The sequence below is a fragment of the Narcine bancroftii genome, chromosome 7 (genome assembly GCF_036971445.1).
Source record: "Narcine bancroftii isolate sNarBan1 chromosome 7, sNarBan1.hap1, whole genome shotgun sequence".
NCBI classification, from domain to species: domain Eukaryota; kingdom Metazoa; phylum Chordata; class Chondrichthyes; order Torpediniformes; family Narcinidae; genus Narcine; species Narcine bancroftii.
In genome coordinates this window covers 13267547-13286373 of record NC_091475.1, presented here as the reverse complement: position 1 = coordinate 13286373, position 18827 = coordinate 13267547, and the positions used below count along the sequence as shown (strand labels likewise).

The following is an 18827-nucleotide window of genomic DNA, read 5'->3' as shown; positions in this document are numbered from 1 at the left end:
CAAATTTAAGTTCTTGGGAGTCACTATCTTGGAGAATCTTTCTTGTACCCAACACACCAATGACATTTTGTTTGCATTTGTTATCTATTTACAATTCTTTTTTTTTGCATGTTTACGCTGTGTACATTTTATTTATGCACTACCAATTAGGGGTAATTCTGCCGTGGACTCAGGATAAAGGAATCTCAGGGTTGTTTGTGATGTCATGTATGTACTCTGTCAATATATCTGAAATCTGCCTATCTAAGAGTCTTTTGAATGTCCCTATTGTACCAGCCACCACCACCAACCCTGGCAATGCATTCCAGGCACCCACTGCTCTCTAAGTATTAAAAAAAACTTACCTCTGATGACTTTACTAAACTTTTCTGCCCTCTAGTATTTGCTCTTGTCACCCCAAAGGAAAGGTGCTGGCTATCCACTCGATCGAGGCCCCTCATAGTCTTATATACATCTATTAAGTAAAAGAGAAAAAACCCTAGCTTTGTCACCTTCAGTTCATATGACATGTTCTCCAATCCAGGCAGCATCCTTGTAAATCTCCTCTGCGCCCTCTCCAAAACTTCCACATTCTTCCTGTAATGAGATGACTATAGATGAACCTAGAGTTTCATAGAGCTGCAACATTACTTCATGGTCCCTGAACATAATCCCCCAACTAATGAAGGCCCGCACACCATAGACCTTCTTAACCACCATCAATTTCAACCTTAAGGAATCCACACGATCCCTCTGCTCCTCCACATTGTAAATTAACAACTTAATTCGCCTTCAAGTTTGACCTTCCAAAGTGTTTCACTTCGCATTTATCTGGATTGACTCCATCTGCCTCTTTGCCATGAGAGTTAGCAAGCACTTTGTTATTGCAAATTACCCCAATGTAGGTGGTTGGAGAATCTGGATGGAATAGATGGGCATGAGTGATACTAGATTACAAGGAAATATGTGGAGCAATGAGAGTGACAGGATTGATTTGAGGACCAGCAGAGACTCAATGGAATGAAAGGCCTCCTTCTACATTGTGAAGAGTACGTGGAGTACAAGGTGGAGGATAAAAATGGATTGTAAAGAGATGGGCTTTGTACTTATTTGCGTTAAACATTGATCAGGCAATCATAGAAGCTGATGAATGAGAGAGAGAATTTTTACGGTAGAGTCAGCCAGAACATGGCTATGGTGCAAATCACCTGAATTCAGCTGAAGATTGCACATATTGTGAAGCTGTGTGGACTGGAGAATTTTTTAACTTGTCTATTAATTGGTCACATGCTCAATATACTTATTTACCTTTCCCATCACACAACTTTGATTTCAAGGTCCCTATCTTTCCCATTTGCACTTCGACAAATAAATAGTGCTAACATTTTGAATTTCCTCGAGCCTCTCTGAGAAGCAGAGAGCTCAGTATGTGAAGGTCATCACAGAAAGGCAAACATCATTAACTCTCCCGAATTCAGTTTGGAATCCTATCACCAGGGCACTATTTGCTGCCATGAATGTACATACGTTCCACTGATGGCATACCTTGAGGTAAAGTCAGGCAGTACATTCAAGCCAGAGACAGATAGACTTTTGGACTCCAGGGGAACTGAGGGTCATGTAAGATTGGGAAATAGATTCTTCCCTCATGCTGTGAGATGGATGAATGGTATTCTGTAACCAAGTATATTATTTCAAAATATTTATATCTTTCTTTGGCTTGGCTTCGTGGACGAAGATCTATGGAGGGGTAATGTCCACGTCAGCTGCAGGCTCGTTTGTGGCTGACAAGTCCGATGCGGGACAGGCAGACACGGTTGCAGTGGTTGCAAGGGAAAATTGGTTGGTTGGGGTTGGGTGTTGGGTTTTTCCTCCTTTGTCTTTTGTCAGTGAGGTGGGCTCTGCAGTCTTCTTCAAAGGAGGTTGCTGCCCACCGAACTGTGAGGCGCCAAGATGCACAGTTTGAGGCGATATCAGCCCACTGGCGGTGGTCAATGTGGCAGGCACCAAGAGCTTTCTTTAGGCAGTCCTTGTACCTCTTCTTTGGTGCACCTCTGTCTCGGTGGCCAGTGGAGAGCTCGCCATATAACACGATCTTGGGAAGGCGATGGTCCTATAGTGTATAGTAAAACCCCTGGTATCTGGGATCTACGAGGATTGGTAGATGCCAGGTCAGTGTATTTTCCAGTTCCTTGAGACTTACTCTTACAATCCCAAACATTAAGTACACCTGCATTAAGAACAAACAGTTTTTGAAAAAACAAAAATACTTACACTGAACCAATTTCACGTAATGAATATTTAAACCTTAAAGCATTTTACTTTTTCTAGTCACATGCTTTGAAAACATTTAATTGTTGCTGGATTTGTAGGTTCCTCCTTGTCCATGGAGCCACCCAAAAGACGAACCATAACATTACAGATAATTATCTCCCTCTCCCCAAAGTTTAGAGATAAAGCCTTTGACCGGAGCCACTCTTATTAAGCAGGGATAAGAAGACACTTTAAGAGAGTCACCCAAATGGCGAGCAGCAACAACCAACTCTTCATCCTGGGAGACACCATTGTTTCACACAACTTTATTCAAACACTGCCTCAAGCAAAACACGAACAAGGCCCTCTGCTGGCTGAATATTGCCTCTCATCTTCACCAAAGGTTTATGTGTTACATCAGGGAACATGGTTGGATGGCGAGGACTGGACCCTTCTCAGAGCTCGTGATGCTGCCTTCAGGACAGGGTGTAGGCTGGCACTAAGATCAGCCAGGCTAAACTCTCCCATGCAATCCAGAAAGTAAAGCAGAGGTATGCACAAAAGATCCACAGATAGCTGTACAACACCATTGACATAAGGAGCATGTGGCAAGGGATTAAGTCTATAAAGGATCACAAGTCAACCTTGTGAGTTAAGACAATGACATCTCTCATCTGAACAGAATGAACACCTTCTATGCACAGTTTGATGAGAAGACTAGGATGATACTTAAAAAAAAAGGTCTATGCTCTCCTGATGAACAGGCCCCTGCATAGCTGTGGCTGAGGTGAGCAGAACCCTATCCAAGACGAACCCACATAAGGCGATGGGACCAGACAACATACCTGGATGGTTACTGAAGGACTGCACAGACCAATTGACGGAAGTCTTCATGGACATATTCAACATTTCACTGCAGCAATCGTTCATTCCCACAGTGTTCAAGATAGCCACCATTATCTAGTACCCAAGAGGGAGACAATAAAAGACCTTTATGTCCACAGCCCGTGACACTGACCTCCAAAATTATGAAATGTTGTGAGTATCTGGTGATGGAACGCATCAGAGCACACCTCCCAGAGATGCTGGACCCATTTCAATTCATCTATAGAAGAATCCATTCCACAGACAATACTATACTCTTGTCCCTTCACTCTCCTGGGCCATCTGGAGAACAATGCCTCATTGACTTCAGCTCAGCATTTAATATGATCCCCAGAGGTTGGTGGAGAAACTGTCCTCACTGGGACTCAACACCCCTCTCTGTAACTGGATCCTGGGTTTCCTAACGAAAGACCACAGTCTCTCTGGCTTGGTAGCAGAACATCGAGCACCATCGCACTGAGCACTGGCGCAGCTCAGAGCTGTGTGCTCAGCCTGCTCCTGTTCACGCTACTGACCTATGACTGCATTGTTAGATCCAGCTCCAACAGTGTCATCAAGTTTGCAGATGATACAACAGTAGTCGGCCTCATCACCAACAACGACGAGTCATACTACAGAGAAGAGGTGGAAAATCTTGTGAAGAGTAACAACCTGAATCTCAATGTGGACAAGACAAATGAGATGATTGTGGACTTCAGGAAGACTAGGAATGACCACTATACATCAACAACTCTCGTAAAGAGAGTGGAAAGCACCATGTTTCTTGGAGTTCACTTAACTTGTGACCTATTGTGAACATTCAACATCTCCTCACTTGTCTGGAAGGTGCATCAGCAACTGCATTTCCTGAGAAGACTGAAACGGGCAAGGCTACTGGCCTCCATTATATCGACCTTCTATAGGAGCTCTACTGAGAGCGTCCTGGTCGGCTGCATTACAGTGTGGTAAGGTTGCTGCAGACCATAAGAGAGGCAGAAAGGATCACTGGAGTCTCCCTCCCTACCATCAACGTGATCTACCAATCATTGTCTGAAGAGGGCACGCAAAAACATTGAAGACCCCTTCCACCTTGCACACATCATCTTTCAGCTGCTCCCATTGGGGAAGAGATACAGGAGGATCGGAGCCAGCACCGCCAGGCTGAGGAACAGCTTCTTCCCATGGGCAGTGGGAATGCTGAACGACCAAAGGAACTGCTCACACTAACCATCTGACACTCTCATATTTACCAAGCAATGTTTATTTATTTATTTGTACAGATATAATATTTATCCTGCATGTGTATTGTTTGTCTGTATATGTGTTAGGTCTGGTTGTGTGTCTGCATGTCTTGCACCAAGGACGAGAGAATGCTGTTTCATCAGGTTGTACTTGCACAATCAGATGACTTGACTTTTACAATTTTAAACTTAGTATTTTTAGCCTATTTTTTTAAATTTATTTTCCTTCATTCTTTTGCTGGTTTCTTAAGACTGCCAACTGCTGATTACCAGGGGTTTTACTTTATATCTTTATGTTTACTTGTGATTATTATGTGCTGTGTCTAATAAATGTACACAGTGGTCCAGAAAAACACCATTTTATTCAATTGTACAGTCAGATGATGATAAACCTGAACGTGAAATCAGTAGGAAAATTAAGTTGAGACCAATTTCGCTGGACAACAGTTTTTTTTCCAAAAAGTTTGGTTCCTGAAAATGAACAACCAAAAAGCAATCTAAATTGTTGTCCATCCCTGTTGATCATTTCAGCTGTCACCTTATTACATACTGTGCCTTTATTTAATTTCTGCCGAGATTCACTTAGCTTTAGGAATTAAATGCTGAGCATTCCATCCCAATTAACATTGAACAACAAATATTTTCAAAATGTTTGCTTCCTGAAAAAAAAATTGGGGGTTATAATAGACAACTTCAGACTGAACACCAAGATAATTTCAGATTTGCCCATATCACGTTGGAGAAACATTAAATTAACTTTTATTGAATTTAACACGTTGATTCACCTAATGATGCTGACACCCTGCATTAGTTCAAACTGACCTAAAAAATTTTTGCCGCTGATTTTCATTTGACCTGTCAGCATCTGATGCCTCTCACGTCAGCGTCCAACAAAAGTCGGCCAGCATTGATGGATTCCAACTGCTCAGATACCACTTTTCCGTGGTCACGATATCCTGGTGAAACCTTTCACCATGTTCATCACTGACTGCACCAAGATCAACTGGGCGAATGCAGAAAGTGAATTTTCAATCTCATGTTGCACTTCGTAATTTTCCATGCATGAAGTAGACTTAAAATAAGACCGGAAATCCCAAAATAGGTTATATCTAAAAAAACAGTATGTGATAGGAAACTTTTAAGGCAATTTTTATGATCAGCTGACCAAAATGCATAAAACACAACCCAAAAGTGTTCAGAAAAAGCTTTGTTGTCCAGTGTTACCAGATCAGCCATCATTTTACTGATTGGCCATGCAGTCTGGAGGGACTGTTCCTGCTCCTATTTCCTATATTTTTATATCAATGATTGGGTGGCGATAGCACAGTTTTAATGGTGAAATTCTGAGATGGGCCTGCTCAGTTATTAAAATCATTTAATTTGAAGAAGCTGATTTAGAGACTGAGCAATCACTGCTTTAAAATCCGGGACTGAACCTGTTCTCTAAGTTGATGCTCAATTAGTTCATCCTGCCACATGAGAGGTTGAAATTTACTAGAAGATTGTGTTGAACAGATTAAGCATAAATTTCCACTGGAAGTATGAGATTGGTGTACTCTTTGATCTAGGTGTGGTTTGTGGTGAAACAGCAGAGGGCATTCTTTCCATGTTGTAACACAGGAGGAGAAGTTTTAACTTCACACTCAGCTTGTTTTACACCAGAGGTCAATTCATGGAAATGTAGGGGAGGGAGGAGCATTCAAATGTAGTGGTTCAATAGTTTTTAGCTTACTATGTGAGAGTATTCTTAATCCGCCGCTGGGGTGGAGGCTCAAAACTGATTGCAAGCCTGCTGAGCATTACTTCCAATTGATATCTACCCCAATTTAAATTTGGAAAAGTTTAAATTAAAATTAAATGGCTTAAGACAGTCAGCTCTTCCTTTCCTCGGCACACTTCATGCATTGTGTAATTAAAGTATATTCATATAATCACATTAACATCCAAGACAAAGCAGGCTGCTCTAAACCTACCCTCGTTCCATCACCTGCAGCAATATTGTGTACCCATCAGTAAAATGGAAGTGCAATTATTGACCTAGACCACACCAACAGCAGCTCTAAAGCCACGAGCTCTACCAGCATGAAGGGAAAGATCCTTCACCTGCAGCGCTACCCCCAAAATAATCTGACATTGAACTAAATAGACATTCTTTTGACTCGAAATCCTTGAACTCCCTCCTTAATGCCATCATTGTGATGTGAGGAACAAGTTCAGTGGGTTCTAGAAGCAATGTGTATGGACAAGAAAGGATTGTAACAAAAAACCTTTATTTGTCCACCAGCTACAGGGATCGATCACACACACACACACACACACACACACACACACACACACACACACACACACACACACACACACACACACACACACACACACACACACACACACACACACACACACCACGAGCAACAGAGTGGCATCGGATGCATCTAAACTGATCGTAGCTACAAACCATATTAAATATAGTTTAGAAAAAAAGACATAACAACAGTACCTGTCACCCCTAGACCTGGTGCAGGTTTGACACTCTGATTAATGGGAAGAGAAGAAATATGTTATAATAGTTTGTTAACATGCACCACATTAAGCCTGCACACATCTTAGGATGGGATTCTCCAGTGTCATCTCTGGCTCATGACCTACAATGGAGCTTGGGTTCATTCCTCAGAGAAGAGAGTCTCACAGTTCTATGTGTTGGCTATATACCCCCTACCAGCCAGGAGGGCTGGCCCAGGTATGCCCAAACTAGGACAGGTGATTAAAGGAGCCAATGGCAATGTGTGTGTTCTTTTAAAAGGGCCAATGCAAGGTGACTGCTCAGCGTGGGTGGTCTTGACTTTGATTGAGAGATGCAGTGGAATTCGACCAGGTTCCTGCCAGATGGGTCATATGACCCTCCACACTACATTCCACCCCATCTCCTTCAGGAGAATTGCAGTGATTAGCTCACCTCCTCCTTCGGAAGGTTGATCAGGAAATGCAATACATGCTGGTCTGCTCAGAGATGCCCACCTCCTGTAAAATGATTTGTAAGTCTAAATACAGACACAAGAAACCTGGTACAAGGTCTTGACCCAAAACATCAATTATTCCACACATGCTGCTTGACCCATTGAGCTCCTCCTGCAGTTTGCTTGTTGGTCTCTCTCTATCCATCTACTTATCCATGTCTCTCCACCTTTTCTGCCATTTTAATATATATTTCACATTGCACAACCTATGTCTTGAATGGTTCAAGTTTCTTAGGACTGTCGAATATAGACATTTTTACGATTATTGCACTGAAGGTGCGTGATTCAAGGACAGTTTCCTTCTTCCTGACACTGGAAGAAGTCCTCATTAGCATAAATGTACTTTCCGCTGCATCCCATAATTTATCCTAGTTTCACTATAATTCACATGTTTTGATCTACTGTAAACACTAGCTTGCACTTTGTTTTTCTTATTGCAATACCTGCTGTACTTGGGTACGAATTGACTTGTCTGGATAGAACTCAAAGCAAAGTGTGGTGGACAAGAAAATAAACAGTTCAAATTAACTCAATATGATATCTTTCTGCTATGTCCAGATTCCATGATGTGCCTAATGATTTAAATTTGGCCATTCATGGAGGTACAGATTAAACATGTAAAAATAAAGGCACTCATCCTTAACATGGTTCATGACTATGGGCTGGGAAGAGAGAGGACTGTTCCCCTCTTGGCCCCATGTTGGATATGCCTACCTCCAAAATGATTGAACACTGCACATTGCTTGGTGCCACCAATATAGAAAATAACCTATTCATTTTAATTCTTGACCCCCTCCCCCTCCCTTTACTGAGTCATTGAATGGGATTCCTGTGTTTATTGAATTATTAACAGAAGGGCGGATGTCCACAGTCATTCCAGACAAATTACACAAGACAACAAAGATTTTGCTTCCTGAATACTTTTGGGTGTATTTTATGGATTTTGGACTGCTGATCACTTATTGTTTTTTATATATATATTCTATTTTTGTGATTTTCTGTCATATTTTATGTCTGCTTCGAAAGTACAAAACCATGAAATGTAACATGTCATTGAAAATTCATTTTCTGGATTCGCACTTGGACGTCTTCCCTGTTGATCTTGGTGCAGTCAGTGACGAACATGGTGAAAGATTTCACCAGGTCTTTGTGACCATGGAAAAGCGATATCATGGCAACTGGAATCCATCGATTTAAAACTGCCACTCCCAAGAGTGAAGATTCATGATGAGATCTTGGTTAATATTGTTCACTTTCCATATTTTAGGTTCTATCTGTCGATGAGGTCAACCATCGATGGCAAAATCCAGTCCAACCTCCAGGGAGCCAGCATCACCAAAAGCTGACTGAAGAAAAGTGTGTTTGAAGACTGACTGGTTTTATATTCAAAACTTTTTAAATTTAGATATGCAGCTTGGTTACAGGCCTTTCCGGCCCACAAGCCTGTGCCACCCAAATTCCCCAATTAACTTACAACTCCCGTACAATTTGAAGCACAGGATGAAGCCCTCACAGACATGCGGAGAACATACAAACTCCTTACAGAAAGTGCCAGATTCGAACCCTGGTTGCTAGCGCTGTAATAGCATTGCACCAACTGCTGTGCTAACCATGAAGCACATTCCATTTCACCTGCACCAGGTTCTGTGCTGTGAGTGGGTCACTGGAGGCTGGGAGATAATGTATCTCCCTGCCCGTGTTTATTATGTCTTCTCTTCCGTTGCCATTAAAAGACTTAACAAAAATGGATCACCAGGAGACACCAGTGAGTTGGCACAGCATTTGTGTCTTTGGCTCTGGGAAAATTCAGCACTGGCCATGGTATTTAATGGAAAACAAAGTTTGAAGTTTGATCAAAAAAACTGGAGGAGGGAGAAAGCTGCACTGGAAATGTGGAAACGATGTATACTGTACCAAAGGACTGGCACAGACATGGGGCTGAATAAGCTCCAGTAGGGTATCAAAATATGATGCTTTAATTCTATGATTTGCTTTTATTGAACAGTGGCAGTTGCAATAGCAATTTATTTTTCATTTTATTGAATTGAAGATTTAAAATTGCTGTGAAAATAATGGACGAAATATCCATTGAATTGAATTTATGTAGTTGATAGCAGTTCATTGGGCAGTTCAGGATCAAACATGTGGCTAAGAGTTTGCAGTTACATATAGAAAGGCAAAGCCCAGACACCTCATTCCCGAAGGGAAATTTTCACGAGGCGACTGGATTTATATTTAATGATGATCTTATAGTTTGCTCATTATCATACTGATTCTAGATTTTTACTCCTGATTAACTGAAATAAAATTCCACATTCTTCCATAGGATTTGAATTCTTGTTTTACGGTCCTAACATAATCTCTCTAATCTTACATAATTATATAAATCAAGCAATTGTATGGAACAGTTGCAAATTAAATATAAATTGTTTTCTGGCAAAGAAATGTATGCCATGCGTTCGCACTGGATAGTTCACTTTGGTTTGGAAAGGCCCTTTGAAATGATTTGCTCTACAAGAATTTAACCTGAAGATAAAAATCAGTAACCTTTAAATTTCCATCTTGCTTGAAATAGAGGTTGAAATTGCATTTTGTGGTATTAATAGTGAATGGGATGAACAGAATGCACTAAATTCGTTATTAAGTAAAGATGTTGACCTTTTCAGTTTAAAATCTGATTAATGTTGCTGTTAAAATAATGGACAAAATTTCCTTCAGCATATTTGCTAATGCAATAGGATTAACACAAACTTTGCCAATATTGCAGACTGCAACTACCAGATCGAATCTTTTAATGTTGACTCTAAATCTGCCATACTAAGCAAAATGCAGATATTCTAATAACACAACAACCTTGCTGCTTCGCAAAGAATGGACCAAACGGTCACCTTGATCCCACAAGCATGCAGCTTTCTTTATTAATTTCGTTGCCACTGCTTTGAAAATTTGATATACGAAGAGTATCCTGGCTTTTTATTTGGTAAGAGCTTGGGGTACTGAGCTGAATGTCGGAAAGAATTTCTGACCTTTTTTTTAAGGTTGTTTGTGTAATTATCCACCCTGACCTCCAAAAGTGTTTAATAGAAATAAGGGTAAAGCACGATAGTCTACAGACATCGTGGCTGAAATAAAAACACAATGCTGGAGAAACTCCGCAGGTCGAACAGTGCACTTTATATTTCAAAGATAAAGATACATAGCCAACGTTTTGGGCTTGAGCCCTTCATCAAGGTATGAAAAGATATAAGCAGGCATCCAAACAAAATGGTGCACGGGAGAGGCAGGGCGAGGAGCATGGTCTCAAAGGCAGGAGCTAACAGATAGATAAAGAAGGGAGGGCAAACCACCTATTACCTACTACCTTTGGGACTGTGCTTGTCCCCTTGTCCCTCCCCCCCAACATTTTGTTTGGGCACATGCCTACAATTTGTCATATCTTGATGAAGAGCTCAACCCCAAAATGTTGGTTATGTATCTTTATCTTTGCTATATAAAGCACATTGTTTGACCTTTTGAGTTTCTCCAGCATTGTGTTTTACAGAAATAAAATCAGCATTCAATTATGGAGTCATTATGAATCAATTGTTGAAGGAATTGGAAGAGAGAGCAGAAGATGTGAAGGAAGGAAGAGAGGAGATAGCTGGGGTCCTGATTTGCATCTTCTTTAGCCATAGTTGAAGTTGCAGAAGATTGGAGAATACTTAATGTTCTTGTCTAAGGGCAGCAGGCATAACTATAGGCCAGCAATAACAGAGAAATTATTGGACACAATTATCGTTAAGGGTAGGATAATGCACCTTTAGAAAAGTGAGGGTTAATCAGCATGGCTATGTGCAGAGGGAAACCTGCTTCAGGATTGACTCTCTTGAAAATATAACAGGCAGGGCAGTAGGCATTGTTTATATGAATGTTAATAAGGCATTTCACAAGGTCCCGCATGGCATGCTGGTATAGAATGTTAAAACAGAAGCAATCCAAAATGAGCTGACTACAGATAGTCCTCAAGTTATGATGGGGTTACGCTCCAGCACTCTCATCATATGTCAAAAAATAGTGTCAAGAAAGGGCAGTGGGGATCAGTGTGGGGACTGACACGGAGCTATAGGGAGAGGGAGGGGTAGTGGAATCAGTGTGGGGACTGTCACGGAGCTATAGGGAGAGAGAGGGGTAGTGGAATCAGTGTGGGGACTGATACAGCCCCTTTGGGAGACACTGAAAGATTTGAAGTACAGTACAGATTCAAATCATCGTAACTTCAAAAAATCTAAGTCGGGGACTATCTGTAATTGGATCCAAGATTTGCTTGTGACAGGAGGCAGGTACAGAAGTTTGCCTTTCTGACTTGAAGTCAGTGGTCAGTGGTGGACTGCTGAGATCGATGCTGGGACCTTTGTTGTTCAGAGGTGAGGGCAGATGTGTGGGAAAGGAGGAGATGCTGGTGAGAGTTGAATTCATGGCAATGGGAGGGCATTAAAGGAGGAGGTGCATATCTCAGATATCCTGGAATGGCGGCAGGTGTGGCAGAGATGGAGAAATTGAGAAAAAAAAAGAATAGAATCCTTACAGGAGGCAGAGTGGGAAGAGTTATAGTCGAAGTAACTGTGGGAGTTGGTGGGTTTATAAAAAATGGCAGTAGATTATTTGCCTCCTGAAATGGAAACAGAGAGTTAGTATGTTGTAACTGGTGGATGCTACAGGGACCTGAGCTATTTACAATTTATATTAATAATTCAGAGCAAGAGATGGAGTATATTATTGCTAGGATGCCATAAACAGAGCAACTCCACCATTGGCAGAAATGGGTGTCACCAGTTCTTGGGACTTCAACCCCATCAATCAACTAATCCAGTCACCTGTGTGTGAGATGGTCTCCCTGGGACCAAGGAACTTGTAGATTCTAAATACTCTAATTGTAAATAAAAGGGTTTGTTCTTTGGATTTGGGAAGACACTGGTGTCTGTCATCTCTCTCCGGGCCTAACAAGGTGGAAGCTTGTATTCCACACAATGTGAGCACAGCACAAATATTCGGCACATTTGCTACAATTATTGATAGGCCCAGAGGGTTATGAAGATGACAGCACCTGCAGGGGTGTGAAGAGTTGAATGAGTGGTCAAATCTGGCAGATGGAGTACATAGTGGTAGAATGTAAGGTAAGATGAACAATAAGATAAATAGCCTCAGGGCAAAAGGATCACCAATGCAAGATTCCTCTCGGAGTTTTGTGAACCCTTGGAACTCTCTGGTCGAGAGAGCTGTGGAGGCTGAGTCATTGTTGCCAAACTTCCCAGATTGTGCCGTTTAACTTAATTAGGTCAACAGAGTGGTGCAGCAGGTAAAGCTTCTGCTCCATAGGCCCCCTGACCACAGCTTGACTCCAAGGGTCATCCGTGTGGCATTTGCTCATCCCCCCTCTGTAACTTTGCAGGTTTCTCCAGGGAGCTCCAGTTTCCTCCCATTTCCCAGGGTCTTCCTGGCTGGTAGGGTTAACTGGCCTCTTTTGGATAGGCAGTAGAATTTGAAAGGAGTTTATGTGCACCTGAGAGAGAACAAATGAAAGGCCAACCCGCTTACGACAGGATTCTGTTCCAGAGAAGTGTTCGGAACCCAAAATTGTTTGTTAGATTGGGAAAGAACAAGAACAATGTGGTGGTGGTGGGGTGGGGGGAGGATTTCAGAAACAGCTGGGATGGGAGCAGGCCTGGTAAGAGTAGCCACCAGCCGGCTTCACCGGTTCGGTGAGTCTGCTCAGCACTCCCAGCTCGGCTCGGCTTGCCTTCACACAGCCTCCAATTGTTGCAGCTCAGAAGAGGAGTTGGGTGTGCAGGGGGCATGGAGAAATGCTCCATTCCCATCTGGCAGCCCTGTAACAGCCATATTATGTTACACTATCCTTCTTACTGGTTTCCCAAGTGCATCTATAGGATGGATATTTGTAATCCATGGATTTGTAATCCAGTAGGGGAAAATAAGTCCAAGAATGGAACTGCTTTGTGAGTAGATATTGCCTCATCAGGCTAAGTATCCTCTTGCTCAGTCATAAGAAAATATGAGATAGTAGGTAGTAGGTCTTAAACTTGGTCTACTGATTGAGTGAAGATATTTATTTTCAATTTATTATGAATGTTATCAAGAAAGCAAGACAATTTTTATGGCATGAGTTTTATAGCATTACGTTTTAGTTTGGTTCCCATTTCCTAGTCAGAATATATGCTCAAAGTCTTCTGCAATTGCAAGCAAAAGTCCTGTCTTTGGTGAGAGATGTTAATAAGTCCCAGAGAATCTCCTGAAGAAAATATTTCCACTTCCATCCCTCATACAGGAGCCCTTTGTTTCTTCCTCAATAACAAACCTAATCAGTTCCTACCCCCACCCACCCCCCCAAATAAAAGTTCTACTTCCAATCAAGACTTCCATATCGCCAAATGCAAGCAAGTGGGATTAACGTGAAAAAGAACCGCAGATAAGATAGGCCAAAGGGCCCATTTCTGTGATGCTCGACTTGGTGGTGCTGTGTAAAAATAATGGAAAATCTTTTATTCTAGTTGTGGAATGCACAAATTATAAAACAGAGAGAGCCTGCATCCCCTTGTGCTTTTCTTGCCTTAGAATCAATCCATACACCTTTTAAATGTTACAATTGTATCTGCTTCCACCATCCCCTCTGGCAGCTTATTCCAGATAACTACAGCCTCAGAATAAAAAAGGTTACCCTCAAATCTCCTTTAAAATTTTCCTCTCTCATTTTAAACCCATAATCTCTAGTTCCAGATTCCCCTGCCAGAGGAAAATCTGCCCTTCATAATCTTTCAATATCTTTAAGGTCATCATTCAGCCTGTCAGGTTCCAGTGAGAGTAAAACCAACCTATCCAATCTCTCCTTTTAACGACAGCCCTCAATCCTAGGCTAGCCATTCTCACCCGGAGCACACGGATCCCCTGGGAGTCACTGCACATTTAAGGTGGGGGGGGGGGCACGGACTGAAATCATAAAATAGTTTTAATGTATTTTACCCAGTGGGCAGGCGAGAAATATGGAATTTACTTAACTGCTTCATAGGGTAGTGGGCTCATAAACTTTGAGCAGAGACCTGAGGGGGCCACAGCCAAAAAAAAAGGTTGAGAATGGCTATCCTAGTGACTCTCCACTGTCTCTATTGCTACTGCATTTGTACTGTAATGTGGTGACGGGACCTGTGCACAATTCTTCAATGATCTTGAACAGCTCCAACATGACAACCTAACTCTTATGAAGGCATAAGATGGCATTTATATACTTGATGAACAATGGAAGTGTCAGCACCAATCCCTGCAGGATTCCACTTGTCACAAATTTCCAATCAGCAAAGCATCCATTCCCCACCACCCTTTACCTCCTATCACCAAGTTAATAGTGGACCCATTGAAGTAACGCAAAGCCTCTTCATGAAGGGAGTGAAAAAAGCAATTAAGCCTTTCACGCTACTTTCCAGATGTTCTGATTTGTCTTATGATCGACTCGTCATGTTTCAATTGGAGTCATTGCTGTACTGAAAGGAAAATAATTGAGGTCGTTGTCAGTGGGTGATAGTTGTTTTTCTATCATCTGTATCCTTGGGAATTACACATTAAACAAATCTCTGCCAGGTTATTTATTAAAATTAAACAAAGCTACTGTGATAGGTGAGGGAAGAGATTGCGGAGCCTCTGGCGATGATCTTTGAATTATTAATGGGGGCTGGAGAGGTACCGGAGGATTGGAGGGTTGTGGATGTTGTTCCTTTCTTCAAGAAAGGGAGTAGAGATAGCCCTGGAAACTATGCACCAGTGAGTCTTTCTTCAGTGGTTGGTAAGTTGATAGAGGAGATGCTGAGAGACACGGTTTATGAACATTTGGAGAGGTAGAGCGTGATTAGGAATAGTCAGCATGGCTTTATCAAGGACAGGTCATGCCTTAAGAGCTTGATTGAATTTTTTGAGGATGTAACTAAACACATTGATGAAGGAAGAGCAGCAGATGTAGTGTATATGAATTTCAGCAAGGCATTTGATAAGGTACCTCATGCAAGGCTCATTGAGAAAATAAGGAGGCAGGGTATCTAAGGGGACATTGCTCTGTGGGTCCAGAACTTGCTTGCCCACAGAAGTCAAAGAGTAGCAGTAGACAGGTCATATTCTCTATGAAGGTCAGAGACCAGTTGTATGCCTCAGGGATCTGTTCTGGGACTCTTACTCTTCTTTATAAATGACCTGGATGAGGAGGTGGAGGGATAGGTTAGTAAGTTAGAGTGGTGAGCTGAGAATGGGCTGCTGAGAACGGTGGTGGAGGTGGATACGATAGGGTGCTTTAAGAGACTTTTGGATAGTACATGAAAAATACAGGGCTATGGTTAAGCCTAGTAATTTCTAAGGTAGGGACATGTTATGGCACAATTTTGTGGGCCAAAGGGCCTGTATTGTGCTGTAGGTTTTCCATGTTTCTAAGGCGTTATCTGCATTTTCAAAACAATATCAGCCCATACATTTATTACGAGAAAGGGCAAGATGTATTGACAATAAGTCATTTACTTCATAAATGGTTAGTTAAACATTAAACCTTGATTTGGTTTCGGCAGACTTTACCCTGTAACTTAGTCATTCAAACAATCCTCCCTTTCTATCATGTGATTACGAGAGTCAGTTTTTACACGTCATTGGAGAAACTGATTGATACGTTGCACCTTGAATCTCGTTCCCAGGACCAGGGCATTTTTCTCCCCCCTTTGTCTGATATTTGTTTTCTTGTAAATTGTTTGTTCGGAGAGCTTTCCACATGATTCTCAGATAGCTGAAAGCTGCTCGTCCCTCTGCTCTGAAATGATCTCTTGAGGAAAAAAAATGTTTGTGGTTGATCTCTACTTTTGCTAACCTGGGAGTGGGTGCAAATGAGTTGCTGCAACGGTGTGCTAACGAGCGCCTCATTGAAAGTGGAGAAAAGGAGCGTTTGACTTCCTGTTTAGCAAGGCCATTGAAGATTCAGAGGTAACTTAATTTTCTCATTAATACAGTTAACTCTTTAAATAAATGCAAACATTTTGGACCAGATGATCCTGGTGTCCACGCAGATGAACTATGCTAGATTAACTGCAGATTTTCTGCACCCGCAGACTTGTTGTAGTTCACAGGCTCCAAGAATTGAGTAGGCTTCACTCATTCAGCTCCGGCAAAGCTTTTGGAATATTCAATAAAATATGCATAGCAGTTGGGCAGCACACGTAACGTAGCAATTAGTGCAACAATATTACGGCGCCAGCGACCTGGGTTCAAGTCTGGCACTATCAGGTACTTCCTCCCCGTGAACTGTGTGGAATAAGCACTCGGGTACCATATATCGGATGTGTCTGCATTTCAAAATGAATGTGGAAAACAATCCCTTGGGCACCATATGAAAACTATAGATATTATCCCTGGACCTGGCAAATGCTTCACCCTCTCTTAATTCTAGTAAAAACTCCGTGACTGAGCACACCAGTGTTGTTATCATATCACTACCTATGTTGGAGGGGGGGGGGGGTGCGATGGCTGTGTACACGTTGGCTGACGCATTTTCTACATTGTAATGGTGAAAACACTTCAAAGGTAGTGAAAGTCGCTAGACTGCCCTGGGGGTTTCAATGAAGGAACCATATAACATTATCTTAACGATGCTTCCCACCTCACTGACAAAAGGCAAAGGAGGAAAAACCTAACACCCAACCCCAACCCACCAATATTCCCCTGCAACCGCTGCAACCGTGTCTGCCTGTCCCGCATCGGACTTGTCAGCCACAAACGAGCCTGCAGCTGACGTGGACTTTTTACCCCCTCCATAAATCTTCGTCCACGAAGCCAAGCCAAAGAAGAACGATGCTCTACAAATGCAAGTTGCTATTGGTGTTTTTGCTGTCATTTGCAGTCTGACAATGGTGGTCCCTAGATATACACTGCTGCAGGTTCCAGGAAAGAGGAGGCGATTTAAAATTTAAAAATGTCACAAGGCATGATTCCGCTCCCTCCTGACAAGCAAAATAGGGAGGTGCCATCACTCTCACCTGCTGTACCTTGGGAAAGGCCGAACAGTTAAGGACCATGGTGACCTTGAAAGCAGGAAGCAGTCCAGGCGAGTCTGTGGTTTGTAACCTGACATGTCCAGAGCAGGAGATGGAGTTCGGTGAGACTCCACCTGAGGAAATAAAGACCCTTATTACATTTTATGATGAAGAGGAACGGGCTAATTTTCCAAAAGTCCCTCAGATTGTAAATACAAGGCTTCTTTAAGTGGTTTAAAGGACATTTGGAGTTGATTGATAGGCTGAAAACCTTTCTGGCATGAAGCTTCTTCATTAGTCTAAAAGCTGCAAGATGAGGCATAGAGGAAGAAGGTGGAGGGTATCTGGATCTTCAGTTGGTGCCTAAAACACAACAGGTATATCATGGCCACTGTGATCACTAAGTAGATGTCAGTAGGAACGATCTTGCCTGCGGTGGGCACGTGAATAAAGCAAGACTGTGTCAATTGTGAACACTGTACTCTTGATCAGGAACTATTGGCGCTTTACTTGGCCATGAAGCACTTCCGCCATTTCCTAGAGGGACAGCAGTTTATTGCATTCAGCGACCACAAACCCCTCACCTTCGCTCCGTCGAAAATAGCGGACCCAAGGACGGTGAGACAACAAAGACTTTCATCTCAGAGTTCACCTCGGACATTCGACATGTGTCGGGAAAAGGCAACATCGTTGCAGACACCCTCTCCAGACCAGAGATCAGCTCCATCCTGGGTGGGAGGGGGGGGGGGGTGGGGTGGGGCTTGGACTTGAATGCTTTGGCCAAGGCCCAGCAATAGGATGCTGAGGTGCAAGCTTCCCGGACCGCAGTCACAGGACTTCAACTGAAAGAAACAGAAATTGGCCCAGATAGGACTACCCTACTCTGTGACATTTCCACAGGAAGAGCCTGGCCCCTTGTACCCACATCATGGCGCAAAAGACTTTTCAACCATGTACACGGACTGTCGCACCCCTCGATATGCAATGCAATCAAATTTATAGCATCCAAGTATGTCTGGCATGGGTTGAAAAAACAGGACTCTCAGTGGGCAAAGACCTTTCTGTCTTGTCAAATGGCCAAAGTCCATAAGCACACCAAAGGCCCAGAGCAGCATTTCCCTCCCACCACCCAGAAGTTCCAACACATTCACGTCATTGGACCTCTGCCCGTGTCACGTGGCCACAAATACATTCTCACTATGGTTGATCGATTCACCTGCTGGCTAGAAGCTGCACCCATGGTTGATATAATAACTGAGACTTGTGCCAGGATATTTTTATCTACCTGGGTGGCATGTTTTGGGTATCTGTGCAAATCACCTCCGACAGAAGCACTCAGTTTACTTATTCACTTTGGGCTGCACTGTCACGCCTCTGTGGCACATGACTCCATTTCACCATGTCCTACCATCCGCAGGCCAACAGGCTAG

At 42.6% G+C, this 18827-nt stretch overlaps 1 protein-coding gene across 13 annotated transcripts in view; it reads left to right on the top strand.

Moving 5' to 3' along the window:
- LOC138738523 (immunoglobulin superfamily member 5-like) overlaps positions 1 to 18827 on the top strand; it is a 166342-nt gene that overhangs the window by 19170 nt on the left and 128345 nt on the right. For 12 of the 13 annotated variants that reach the window (XM_069888876.1, XM_069888882.1, XM_069888878.1 and 9 more), the window contains exon 1: positions 16039 to 16351. The gene's annotated coding sequence lies outside the window, so the exon portion shown is untranslated. Of the gene's footprint in view, positions 1 to 8618; positions 8708 to 16038; positions 16352 to 18827 lie in introns of those variants that run through there. The other variant, XM_069888877.1, reaches the window with a different exon arrangement.